The 13545-nt window shown below is 37.7% G+C and overlaps 1 long non-coding RNA gene across 1 annotated transcript; it reads right to left on the bottom strand.

Annotated features, from left to right (window-relative positions):
* Positions 1-2861: 2861 nt before the first annotated feature.
* On the bottom strand, positions 2862-11367 carry LOC138065788 (uncharacterized). Its single transcript, XR_011138858.1, has 3 exons — positions 11163-11367; positions 3809-3861; positions 2862-2950 (listed from the first exon to the last, which is right to left on the bottom strand). It is a non-coding gene; the product is annotated as an uncharacterized lncRNA (long non-coding RNA).
* Positions 11368-13545: the final 2178 nt, after the last annotated feature.

Genomic DNA, 13545 nt, shown 5'->3' with positions numbered 1-13545 from the left:
AAACAATGACAAAGACATTTGAATTATTTTACAACAGTAAAAATAATTATGGAAAGTACCAGATTGGTTAACATTTGGCAACATTTAATTAATGTTATCGTTTTAATTAGTTTCCTTTTCAGTTCATGAGTTGACTTCAGAAAGCTGTTACTCTGTTTTGATGGAAGAAAATGCTTGCTTTCTGCAAGAGCAGCATAACATAAAAAATCTTTCTCTGTTTTTTTTCTTAAAAAAAAGATCGTTTTGTTCATCTAGCTATAAAACAGCATATTAGTTTAAAAATAACTTAGGAAACTATGTCTTTCTGAATTGTGATTTTGCCAACACAAAGAAATAGCTCATATATTTATCTATCATTACAGCCTGGTTATGGGAACTAGAAAAAGGAATGTAATGATAGCAACATTAACCTTTAACAATGGTTGAGCTATAAGTCATTTTTGTTCCAAGACTCCAGTTGCACAATGGGTCTTTTTACGATAGTTTAAAATGTCTTTTCTGATAGCAATGTTTATAGAATTAGCTTGAGGTGACATCTTCTTCTTTTCTATTTCTCAGGACCCTAGTAAGGCAGGGGAGAGAATGCCTCTGCATAAGGAAAACTAGACAGGAGCAATCTCTGTGACTATCAGGGAAACGAGTAGACCAGACGTTTTGTCATGATTTCCATTGAGCAAGTCAGCTTTCCCTGTCATCTCTGTTCTAAACCCAAACACTTGCTGCAAGAGTACTTGGATCTGCGTAGCCAGACTCATTGGGGCCGATAGGAGCGTAGATGTTTCTCTGTCCTAGTTCCTACCACACTTTTACCTATTCTCTTCTTCACAGGCATTGTCCTTCATGCTTTCTACATATCTCTCACTTCCTCTAACTTCTTGGATACCATACCATCTGCTGATTTTTCTAAGAACTGACAGCAAGCCCTGGTTAGCCAACTTCATACTGTCACATATAGCAATAAGAACCTGTAAAAATGCCTTTTTGAAGCACACTGCAGAGCTTTCTAGAGAAACACAAATAGTACATTTTTTCATTTGAAATTTAAAAGAGGGAAAAAATTAATCTACTGTTTGAGTTTAATTTTCTATAGTATGGAAGTGCTTAGTGCTGCATTCAGTATTTATAACTGCGTTGAAACAATCTGAACGCTAAAAAAAACCTTTTGCAAATTTAAACTCAAAATATTTCAGAAGATTTTTCTGAGTCAAGCAGTTCACCATGTTTGATGGAAATTTGCAGAAAATCTTTTGGTCTCTTGCATATCGCATATTTTAGGGTGGGGGTAAATGTTTCAGGTATACCTCAGTTTTTGGAAAGCACCTTTAAAAAGGTAACAAATGACAAAAAAATGCTTGTTTTGAGGCTTCTTTTTTCAGGTTAGGTCTCAATATTGATACATTCCAGTCTATTTTTATGTGTAAAAATATGTGCGAATTGGGGTGTGTCAGTAAAGATTTTTCTTCCCCTCTAAGACTACTGGGCAGCACCAAAAATTTCTGTAAATTGCAACACTCAGTGTTGTAGCAGTGGTATGTCATTTCCAAAAGGCTGAGTTCCCCGTGTCAGGAGAAAAAAAAACCTACTTAATTGCAATGTGATACAAAATAAGTGAAAAAAATTATAGCAGTTATGCCAATCAAAATAATTATTTTAATGTATGATTATTTGCATTCAAAATAGTAGAGCAAACGAATTTGGATACACTTAAAGGCTTCACATTTGGACAGGTTTCACACATGACTGCATTTACATATGAGTATACATATGAGGTTAAATGTAAAAGTTTTGGTTTTGCTTTTTACGCTTCTCAGTCACAGGGTTTAGCTGGGAAAACCTGACTTATTTGTGGCCAAAGTTAGATAGGAGTCCGCTATCTAGCATTTGAATCAACAAAATTAAATACTGTTTTTCAAAATCAGCCTTGCAATGTTGTCCACAAAAAAAAAAAATCCTTTTTATTCCTAGTTTTAGCTGGATAGTGAAGACAGACCTTTTTTTTTCTCTAGTTTACTTATGACAAAATTCAACAAAAGAGAGTTGAAACAACATCTACATTAACGTTTTGGTTCACAGCAGTGGTTCAGTTTTGAAACAAATCCTCTGGTCATCCCCACTTGCTGGGCATTAGTTCAATTCACAGAGTGATTTCACCATGCATGAAATAATTCCTTCAGGAGGAAATTGAGCCGGATGCTTCGCTCCAGATGTACACCAAATGCACTCCAACTCCTACTAGGGCCTGGAGCAGATTGCTACTTGAGGAGCTTCAAACCACATGCATGGTGGGGGCCTTCATTACAGGGGACCAGACCAAACTCAGTCCAGAGCAATTGCTCCCACGAACTGCAGCTAGTGCTGAGAGCCTGACATCAGCACCACCTGCTTCAGTTTGCTCTCTGCTTTATTGTACCTAATGGCTTGCTAATGTCAGCACAGGCCCACTGGACAGTCTGACAGATGCTGAGACCTAGATACAGCTAACAAAATAGCCAAAGCCATATTTGCTGAGAGGTGCATTTTGATTTTCATGTCATAGAAAAGCAGCTAATAATATTCTCAGCATCTGATAACTTCTGCAGGCAATACTAATTAGAAATTGCAATTTTGCCTTCTAAAGATTTACTATGAAGGTGGTCTTTATCCTTAGTATAATCCCTGGCTATTTTTATCATATGTGACCTGAGTTCAGTCACATTCTTTCCCTTCAAGCAATTAATTAGGTAGCATTTGCTCAATGCAGCTCACGAAAGAACATTTATATATTTCCCAGTGACCTTTAAACATCTACATCTTTAGTTTTTTGAGACCATCTAAGACCTGTTCTCTTGCCCATCAGCTCCTGCTTGTTCATGGTTTTGCAGAACAGGAGGGCCAGCATCCACTGACTGGTTTGGTAGAAGGGGGGTGATATCACTCACTGATTGAGCCACTCCGAAAGCTGAGCCGTTTTCTGTGAAGAAAAGGTTATATTGTGCTTATTCTTACAAGTAAAAGCTTTTAAACAACCCAGCAACTACATTCTGGAGAGTTTACATCCCAGGATCAAGTCTCAAAAAAAAAGGGGATTAATCATTTAATCATCTCCTTGATTAGAGACTGCATTGAGTTCTATGGACACATGTTACTGTAGATAGTAGATTCCTGTGCTGGTTTACAAAATCTTGGAATCGGTCATGAATTCTGTGACTTTTGTACTAAAGAAGCTGTCCAAGAAATGTCAAGATGAAACACAAATTGCCTTTAAATATCACCATACTTTCACTGGCAATATCTCAAATAAGTTACATTTAGAACTATAAATTATAAAATCATGTTCCACTTTCACACACCTCAAGGCCTCTGGCCCTCTTCTTGAATTCGGCTGGCATGGATTGGTATTTCTCATAGGAAGCTAATCTTTAAAATAAAACATGTCTCAAATATTTCTTGGTTTTTTGGCATCAGAGACCATCTCATTTGGGACCATATCAAATTTTACCGGAGGATTTCTGAGTACCTACTAGTATGTTACCTAATCTTGGTATACTAGATGCATCAAGTGTGTCTGCACTCTTAAAATGACTCTAAAAATAATTTCGTTATTGTTCCATATTTATTTCCTATCAAGGAATTCAAGACCAATTTGCTCAGTTACCAAGATGATTTCCATCTGTCAGCCTTTCAAACACATCCTAAGAGAAAAATATACTAGAAGAATTATTGGACATAGTGGCACTGCTTATTAATAGTGAGTAAAATTACTACTTCTGAAATTTCTCCTCCATTAGAATTTGTTTGAACAAATGTTGAGTAAGAATAAAAACCTTACCACTTATATCACGCATGTTTCTTCTTTGGGACAAGATGACACAAAACAGCCACCTAAAACAGATGATAGTCATTTGGTTTCTGCATGCTGGAAGGTGTAGTAGTATTATGAGAATTAACATACTATGTGAAACTGTATAAAACAGAGCAGACTCCATATCAGAATCTTTTCTACTGATAAGTTTTGGCCATAGCTATGCTTTAAGTTGAATGAAAGAGAAGAAAATCTGCTATATTCTTCAGCTGGGGTTGTTTACTATGGCAGTTACACTTTCTGAGCATAGCCCTGATTCCCAAAACTATTTTATAGCAATTTGCAACTTTAATTCTCAACAGTTTCCCATCACATTAACAGAGCAACAGGTGAATCCCCTAGCTGGTAAAATAATAAACGTAATTATTATATGTAGATACTAAATCTGACTGATAGAGATTTAAACTGATTAAGAAAATGTTAGTTTAAGGATCAGGGCCTTTTGATTCATCTTTGTAGTTTAACATTAATAAACTCAGTCCTCAGGCAGTAAAGTTCTGTGGATCAGTAGCACTATGCAAGTTTGCACAAGCTGAAGCTCTCACTATTTTTTTTCTTTCTCCTACCGGTATCATTCCAGTTGGCATTTTCACATATAAATTTTCCTATTAGTATCATTCCAGTCTGCATTTTCAGGCATAAATTGTGGCCCTGAGGCATATCAGTTGATTCATACAGCAAAATATGGCTTTTAAGTACATAATGATAAATGAAATAACCCAAGAGCCTCTTTTAATCCCCTTTTTTGTTGGTCTCTATATTCATCTTGCTTTTTGGTGGCAGGATATTTTCACTGGAATATGCCCTACTGTGGAATAAAAACTATCTAATAAATTACATTCAGAAAAAAAAAAAAACTTATAGACATAGGCATACCCAGGTCTTTTAGTAGCAGCAAAACTGGAAATTCATTTGGTGGTACATGATACTTTTCTAACTGGATGGGACCAAAACAACTTCACAGTTTTTGAAATCTTCATTTAAATATTCAAAACAAATAGTGCTGTGTTGATTTTGAGGCCAGAAAGAACAGCTGTAATCGGCTAAAAATGTTCTTAATAGATCACAAAGCATTTTTGGTCAAATCATAACATGGGTTTTAGAAAAATGGTCACAATTCAAAGAGCAGAAAAATCCCACTATACCTCTTATCTATGTGGCTGGCAGTTACCAGCTTCACTTACAAGCTTCTAATTCTTAGCCTGAATACAGCTAACTAGCTTTCAGTCCTTGAATTTGTTTCATCTTTTTATGCTACTACCTTTAGAATGCTAGAAATTTTGTTCCTTTGTTTGTTTTAAATGACCATAATTAAAGTAAAAATAAATTCAGTCAGTTTGGCTTCTTATTTTTCAGTTTTTGAATCAGGTTGCAGCTCTTTTTTGCAGTCTTTCAATTTCGCTAGCATACTTTTTTCAAGTGAGACATCAAAACTGAGCACGTTATATTCTTAATACTACATTTCACTGTCATGAAATCTTCTTGTGCCTAGTCAGTAATCCCAGACTTTTACGTCTGCAGACATGATGACATGCATTTTATGAAGAAGAAACTAGTTTATGAGCTCTACACTAGATTCTTTTGCAATCTGTACTAACGTATTTAGCACTATCTTGAATTTAATCACGTTTTACTTCGTTATGTAGCACAGAGGTATTCAAAGACATTGACGATCACACTGTTTACCACATCACTTTGACAATGCTTGCGTCAGTAAACTTCCATGGGACATGGAAGCCCCTCACTGACATTTCCAAGATGAGCAAGGGAGAGCTGAGAGGTCTTGTTTGGTCCTAAGAGTTTGTTTGACAGTGGGAAGTTCAATGTGCCTTTAGCACTTGATACCTTACTACCACTGGAAAGACTCTAATTGTTGTCAAGAGACACTAGATCAGGCCCATACGGCACAATCTGGTGAACAGCACATGTGGAGCAGTACCTCTGCAACAACTTTGATGATGAAGCAGGAGAAAGGTCATAGATCATTCAAGCAGTTCTGGGAACAAAGCAATTTGCTACCCCTCCTTGAAGAGTTACAGCATACTCTCCGCTGAGACTTTTCACTTTGGGGGGAGTGGGATCTTATAATGTTTTAAATTACAGATAGTTTTTAGAAAATGAAACAAGTAAATTTATCTAAAAAACAGAGATTAAAAAGAAAACAGCAAAACAAACCATGTATGAGACAACATCAGGAAAAAGCCTGTGCAGACCAGTTATCCCTTTGAAAAAGCTGTTAATTTAATCCATCATCCGGCCTGGGTACAGTGAATTAGTGGTCTCAGCTGAGCTCTTGAAAACAAAGCCACAAGCACAATGGGCTGAATTCTATCCCAGTTAAGTGAACTAGAGACTCGCCTATGATTAAACGGGAGGAGAATGAGATCCAACTGGCATGATTTAAGACTCTTTCTGGCAATTAGTGCAAAAAAGGCAAAGAATAAGTAGGTTACAGAGACTTCTGTGTCTGCGTGACAATCTGACAACTTCGAGCAGCAAGGCAAACCCTTCCCATCACAGTTACCTGAAATGTTATGACTACTATTCTACTTGCAGAAAAGACATCCTGACCCTGGCACCCGTTTGTTCATAACAGAGATCCACTCCAACCCTCTCCCTACTGTATCCAGGAGGAAACCAAATTGCAGCCAAAGAACTGCTCTAGACTAAGGAAGACACCTGGGTTTGGCCCTACCATCAAGGTGCAGAGTGGCAGCTCAATACTGCCAAGTGCCCTTCCAGAGAGTTCAAAGAGCAAGCACCACACTGGTGAAATCCTTGGGGATCAGTGAAAACAAACATCTCAGACCATAAATAGAAGCATCAGCCTTGTTATGCACTAATGTTGTTTACAGTTAAAGCGGTTAAGCTCAAACTATTTAACAAAGCTATTCTGCATTTGCTCTAATCCCTATCATTTACCTCTGCAGTACCTGGGTCACTGTCATTTTTATCACAGTAATTTTATTTCTGAGTAATCACACCAGGGGTGTTCACATAATAAAGGAAGCACTTACAAAAGTAGTTCACAGTGTAATCATGATTCTATAGCATTAACATGTCTGTGAACACTGCTCACACTAGATAAGGCCTAGGCTTAAGACTAGAAAGAGGTTTGATTTATGATAGGTTAACTATATCATCATCAGGTGAGGATTCTTTTCCAATAACAAACATCCAAGCTTCCTGAATTTGCACATTCATTCTAGGTTCAGCTGAGGCCAGATTCAGGAAATTCAGAGACATATTAAAAAAAAAAAAAAAAAAGAGGAAGGAAATTTTTAAGAGAGGTTTTTTTGTGATAAAAGTTTTTGTAGTAAGATACATGGCTCTGTTTAACCTTTCAATGCAAAACCAAGTCATATCTCTTCTTGAAATAATTTTTCCAATAATAAGTAGATCAAGTCATCATTCACAGTGCTCCAGTGAAATCAGAGTTACTCCTAGTTTTGACAGAATTTAATTTGCTGTATTTTGAGATGAGTCAGTCCCTTTTCAGTACTACGGCGAGAGAAAGCCATATAGAGCAAAAGTAACCCAGTTCTGAGCAGAAATAAACAACCAACTTGAGTTCTTCCTCACATGGATCTAAATAAAGAGTGTTATGATATTACAAGATGCTGCACTGTGAGCCAGGAAAAACCTGAAATAGTAAAGAAAGAAATGTACCATCCATTACACAATCAAGGCATCCAAATGGAAACTTCCTGGTGCTAAATCTTTCCCCAGTGAAACCCTAATGATAAGCCCAGTCTCACAACTAGTGCCAGTCCTGGTGACAGCTGTTTGGACAAGACTCCTGTTGCCCTAGTCAAGTCAAAGCCAATTTTATAAATTTGGCTTGTAATACATTGAGCTAATCTGCTAGTTTTCATCCAATCAGAGCAGTAATTCATCACATAGCCTAAGATGCAGTGTCACCTTCCCTAGAAGACAATTTCCAAAGTGAATGGGTCACATTATTTTTTGGGAAGAACGGACATAAAGCACTCTGATGACTTGAGGTGAAGTTAATTTTTAACCAGCTGAAATATATTTTTCTGTCATGCCATTTTTGTAGTAGATATGATTCTCCTACTTCAGTCTCAAAGCTTCTGACAAGTGCCTGCCTGATGCTGTGCCTGGGAGATCAATATAGATATCAAATTATTTTTTCTATGGTCTTACACAGCGTATGGCAGGGAAGGGCATGAATCTTCCTGTGATGTCAAACAAATATCTCAGGTGAATACTGGCTAAGCAGTGCCAAACATAACAGCACTCACTGAAATTAAGATAAGTCAACAAAGCCAGGAGGCTAAAATATGTCAACTAAAATAATTAATTTGTTTCTACACAGACAAGCCTTAAAACCAACCACACAAGACTGGTTATTTTTACTTCCTCATTCAATTTGCTGCTCAGTTCCTTTGAAACTTCATTCAAAAAAAAAAAAAAAAAAGGGTACCATTCAGGAGGGCTCAAAACTTGCAGACCTTCCTTTTTTCCCTCTTCTTCAGAAACACCCATCCCAATCTTAGCCAAGCAGACTGAGTAGATATAGAGGGAAAAACTTTCACTGAACACAGTATAGTCATTATTATCAGTGTGCACTTCAATACCATCTACCAGGGAGAATAGCGGGACTATGTAAAAGTATATGATTTGTTAAATTATTACATGTTTTTACTGCTCACAGGATCTTCCTTATAATCCAAGGATGATTTGGTTCATTTACACCTTACATCTTGGGAGATAAAAACTCAGACAGAGAAAGAGAGATGGTCCAGGAAAACTAAACCTTCTAAATTTCTCTATATCCATAGAGTTTGAAACTACAGAAAAAAAAACGGTCATAGGCTCTAAGCTAAGGTTAACCATTAGAACGTGAAGTTTTGTAATACTTTCTGGATATACTATGTCTTGGGCAAAGCAGGGCATGTTTAGAAGTGCTATCGGGTTAAAGGGTAATTATGCCTTGAGTTATATTAAAGGTATTTGATGAGTAGTCCTAATGGATTGGTCAGTACAGCCACAAAATTATCAATTCAGAAAGCTTAGCACAGTTGCCTGATCACACTAAACAAACACCAACTAGGCTAAATTTACATAGAGTATGCACCAACCAGACTATTCCAAGACCTATGAGATTGGTAGATTTGATATAATTTCGTCTTGATATTTGCACTATGATGCTTCCCCACAAAAGGAACTGAAAGAATGCTCCTTTCTGCTGTGGAGGTTGCACAAAGCTTTCAATATGAGAATGGCAGGCAATTTCCAACCTATGCTTTGTGAAAGGAATGAAGTGATTGTCCTAATATTATAACCCTTGCCAAGAGAATGCACTTGAAAGGCACATTTCTGGATTTGCTAAATGTGGGTGCCACATAATGATACTCAGTACACCTCAGATATTTAGTTACTTGATTACCTACTACTAAGGAAGCAGCAAACACTCCTCCTAGTCACTTGCTCTGTGACATACATTTAACGGCAGAATCCCTGAAACTAGTTGGGGAGTAGAAATACCCATTAAAAATTCAGATGCAGAATATTCTAAATCAGGTATTTGTTTCTCCCATTATATGGAGAGAAAAGTCAATAGCAGAATGAAGTTTACATCCATGAGCATCTTCCAAATAACCCAAAGCGCATAAGGTTGGGGAATGTTTGGAGTCTGGATTTTTGCATAGGACTTTCTCAGAGAAAGTTGCTATTGCTCAAAATTATGGAAACATAGATTTCATTGGATAAAATAGTTTACTCATTAGTACATTCAACACACAGCAAAGGCCCGAAGTAACAAAACAAAAGCTTAATAAAGAGCATAAACAAAATTAACAGGAATTCCTCTAGGCTGAATGTTAGAATAGAGCCAAAACTATTGAAATGTCCGGAACCCAAACAGCGCCTAACTAGTTCACAAGTTCACTCAGGGTAGGGCAGGGGGGAAATGTGGTCAGACACTTCTGTCATTTTGAAGAATATCTGTGGGGCTTTGGCAAACATGATAAATGTTCTCATTCAAATACACCCGTAGTTATTTAACTTACTTCCTCTTAATGTCTGGACTTCAGCTGCCTGAAAGGCTGAAATATTTTGTCCCACAAGTATTTCTGCTTTATTAATTTATTTATATTCTGCCCTGTCCCCATCTTGAAGAGAGATTCCTATTTTGAGTATCCACATCTATAAGTACAGCAGCCTCTAAGGTCCTGCTTTCTTTAGACTCCTTACAATCAGATATTTCTCCTTCATGCCACCAGGTCATTTTAAACTGTTCATATGTAGGCTGATTATCTTTGGGGAAGTTCTGAACTGTGGCCTTTGGCTAATAGCGACCTGAGGAGAACTTCTACTGGGCTGTCTCTCCTTTTTGCTTTTAGCTGTTAAAACTGTACTCAAGATAGCTAAAAAGAACCTTAGCATTTTCCTAACATTAATGTAATGTAATTCATAGTCTTTTATTGACATGAAGACTCAGGGTGCAATTTCAAGAGTCAGTCACACTCTCAGACTATTGAATTCATACGTAAAGAAAGATTGCTGGGAAAAATTATACCGCTAACCCACAAGGCACTTTTGGAGAGAGCATTACATAGACAACAATGGGACAGAAAACAGGCTCTCTAGCTTACCATAGCCATAAGGTTAGGCTTGGCATTGTATAACACAGCCTCTGTTTTTAATCTTCACAGAGGAAAGCCAGCACCATCTTTCACATGGGCTTAGTGTTGTGAGATTTCTCTTTTTATAAATGCCCAGAGTCACTTCAGGGCTGGTGCTAAATAAAGCAGGCAGCAAGAATGTAAACTACTGCCTGATGTTTTGTTTTGCTGCATATAGCCACCAGGAAAAGTGGAATATTTCAGAATCCCCAGAGTATAAGTGGGAAACAGTCTGCAGTATAGCTCTGTCTTATTTTGGCTATGCAACAAAAAGAAACATTAACCATTCTCAGGCTGCACATCAGTGCTTCTCAACCAGTGCTGTGTGACCTGGCATCAATGTCATCTCTGAGCTTGTTATGATGTACATGGTTTTCCAGAGAGCAGACAGAACAGGAAAAGTTCAACCTCGGTATCACTCCATTAGCTGGGGAAAGCTACCAGTTGTACCTATTTGTTACAGTTCCTGCCTGAATTTAGAAAGAAACATTAGAGCTAAACACTTTCTAGCTTTAATTGTATTCAGGTTAATTTATCTGCTCATCTCTTTCTCTCTCAGAAGCTGTGTGAGGCATCTAACGGAGAATAAGAGGGAGAAGAAATTCCCCCCTTTTGCAACCCACATATTAGCTACAGCAATCTTGGAGCTGCAATAGCTATCATGATCTTACCATGCTATTTTCAAGCAGCAGCCCATCTTCCAGTTCTGTTGATCTCCTTGGACTCTGGTCTCATTACTTCCAGTTTCCTCTCCAACAGACAGTGGGTCAAACTCTCATTTCCAGTCATACTAATCCACAGTTACTTCATTGATCTCCATGACAGTCTGACAAGTTCCTACCACGTTGATCGAGAAGAAAAAGTTCCCACTTGTAAATGACCTGAAAACATAAGTTACAGAGAAACACAGCATTAATTCCAGATCCTGTTCGGGTCAACAGGAGTCCTGTCATTAGTTTCAACAAAAACATGATTTGGTCCTGGCGTATTAAATAAGTCCAGTGGAAGTCAGTATGCGTCCATTTGGCAGGAGACCAAAGCAACTTCTGCTTCCAGCTACTGCTACACAAATCCCTTGATTTTAATGTGGCCACACACTCCCTAATTCATTTTCAGGACGTCTGTTACACGTGATTTAAAAAAATCAGTGCTTAGCAGTACCTCATGTTCATAACCAGAATACAGTGATACTTTCAGCTGTTTCAGCATTAGATTCGTCTACTACATTGATGCAAGGAAGAAAAATTATAATTTATTTTACAGAAAGAGTCTAAGGCCTGGCTTGTAGATCTTCAGTTTACTAACATTGATTCTTTTACATCTCAGCTGTTTCGGGTCTGACTCTCACTTGGATCAAGGTATCGAGTTTGGGTTTAAGTTCAAATACTTCAGACAAGCATCTAAACATTTATTTTATTTATGCTCTACTGGTTAAAGAATACAAAGGTGCAATGTGAAATAAAGCCTATTCCAGGGATTTTAACACCCATACACATTGAAAAAGGCTAATGTAGTTTTGATGTTTTCAATAATGGGAAATATGAGAGACTGAGAGAAAAGATTGTATTTTAAATCTCTGTTAATAGAGATAATGTGAGTTGTCTGTGAATTCAGTTCAATTTTATCAAAATCTTGGGGGGGGGAGATTCCTGAGGGTATAGAAAAAAAGCATTGAAATGCTAGACAGCAACTGTAAAATTTTTAGATCAATATGCTGTCAAAGTTGGTGCAGTCAAAAAACCTGAGAGTTTAACCGATGCTAGAGTAATTTTGCAGATCAAGGAATAAGCTTTAAAGGGCTGTTTGCAGGTTTTATGAGCAAATATGCCGTTTCAAATTCTATTTGGTGTTGATTAATACCTACCATATATGTCCTAATGTCAAGGCCAATCTTGATCATTTTTCCTCCAGCAGTTCATAGTCATCTCCCTCATGGATGTGTATGTCAGCCCATTACCTAATGATAATCTGATAGCAGAATCTGCTGTTAAAAAAGCATAGATGAAGAGAAGGAAGCATTCCATAACATGATAAAATGTCCATCTTTTTATATGTGTATGCACCTTTAATCATTAAAGGAGGCTGATCTTCAAATAAATTGTGAAAAAGGAGGAGCAAAAGAATGCTGTGTGATGAGTAGAAATAAAATAGACACATACTACTGAATAATGGAATTAAACAACATGGGAGATTTGTCTTCATAAGCTGATCCTTCCAAGAAATGGAGGGAAAAGGGGGGTGGAGATCAGTGAGGACATCGGAACATACAACTTCCAAATGGTTTTGGATGCTTCTCAAGGGAAATAAGAAGCTGCAAATAGATGTGAGGACAAATGGCAATCAGTCTACAAGACTGTTTTCCCCTCAGGAAATGATGGAATATTATTTATAGGCAGAGAGCCAGCAGAATAGTTCTTACCACAACTAGTTCTAATCAACTTAGCTATAGGATTGGGAGTGTAAATGTACAGATGCTAGAAAAATTAAAGATGATTGCCACAATAGGCGGTTGCACCTTTCCTGAATATCCAGTGGTGTTATTATAATAGGAAATGAATTTATGATACCCACTTAAGGTTATCAGCAATTAACATTTCTGTTCTGAGTGCTGCTGAGTTGAATTACCAAAATAGGGCTGAAGGTGGTCCAACCCAAGCATATGCACACAAATAAAGAAGTGCTGAGAGGACAGCATCATGGGGGAAGCTCTCACACTTTTACTGCTGAGTGCCTCTCTGAAGTGCCTGTAAATTAATACATGCAGCATGGGGAACAAACAGAAGAAAGTAGAGGTCTGCATGTAGTTGCAGAGCTGTGATCTCATCAGGATCACACAGACATGGTGGGAAAGCTCACATGATTGGAGTACTGCAATGGAATACAGGCTCTTTAGGAAGGACAAGGCAAGACAGTGAGGTGGGGAGCTGCCCTTTATGTGTGAGAACAGCAGGAATGCATGGAGCTCTGCCTCAGGACAGGTGATGAGCCACAGCTGGTCAGCCCAGTACAGGTGACTGTGATGGCTGTCTGCTACAGAATGCCTGATCACAGAGA

Source organism: Struthio camelus, chromosome 1 (genome assembly GCF_040807025.1).
Source record: "Struthio camelus isolate bStrCam1 chromosome 1, bStrCam1.hap1, whole genome shotgun sequence".
Classification (NCBI taxonomy): domain Eukaryota; kingdom Metazoa; phylum Chordata; class Aves; order Struthioniformes; family Struthionidae; genus Struthio; species Struthio camelus.
Note: the sequence above shows the minus strand (reverse complement) of the source record. Positions and strands in the feature narration are given on the sequence as shown.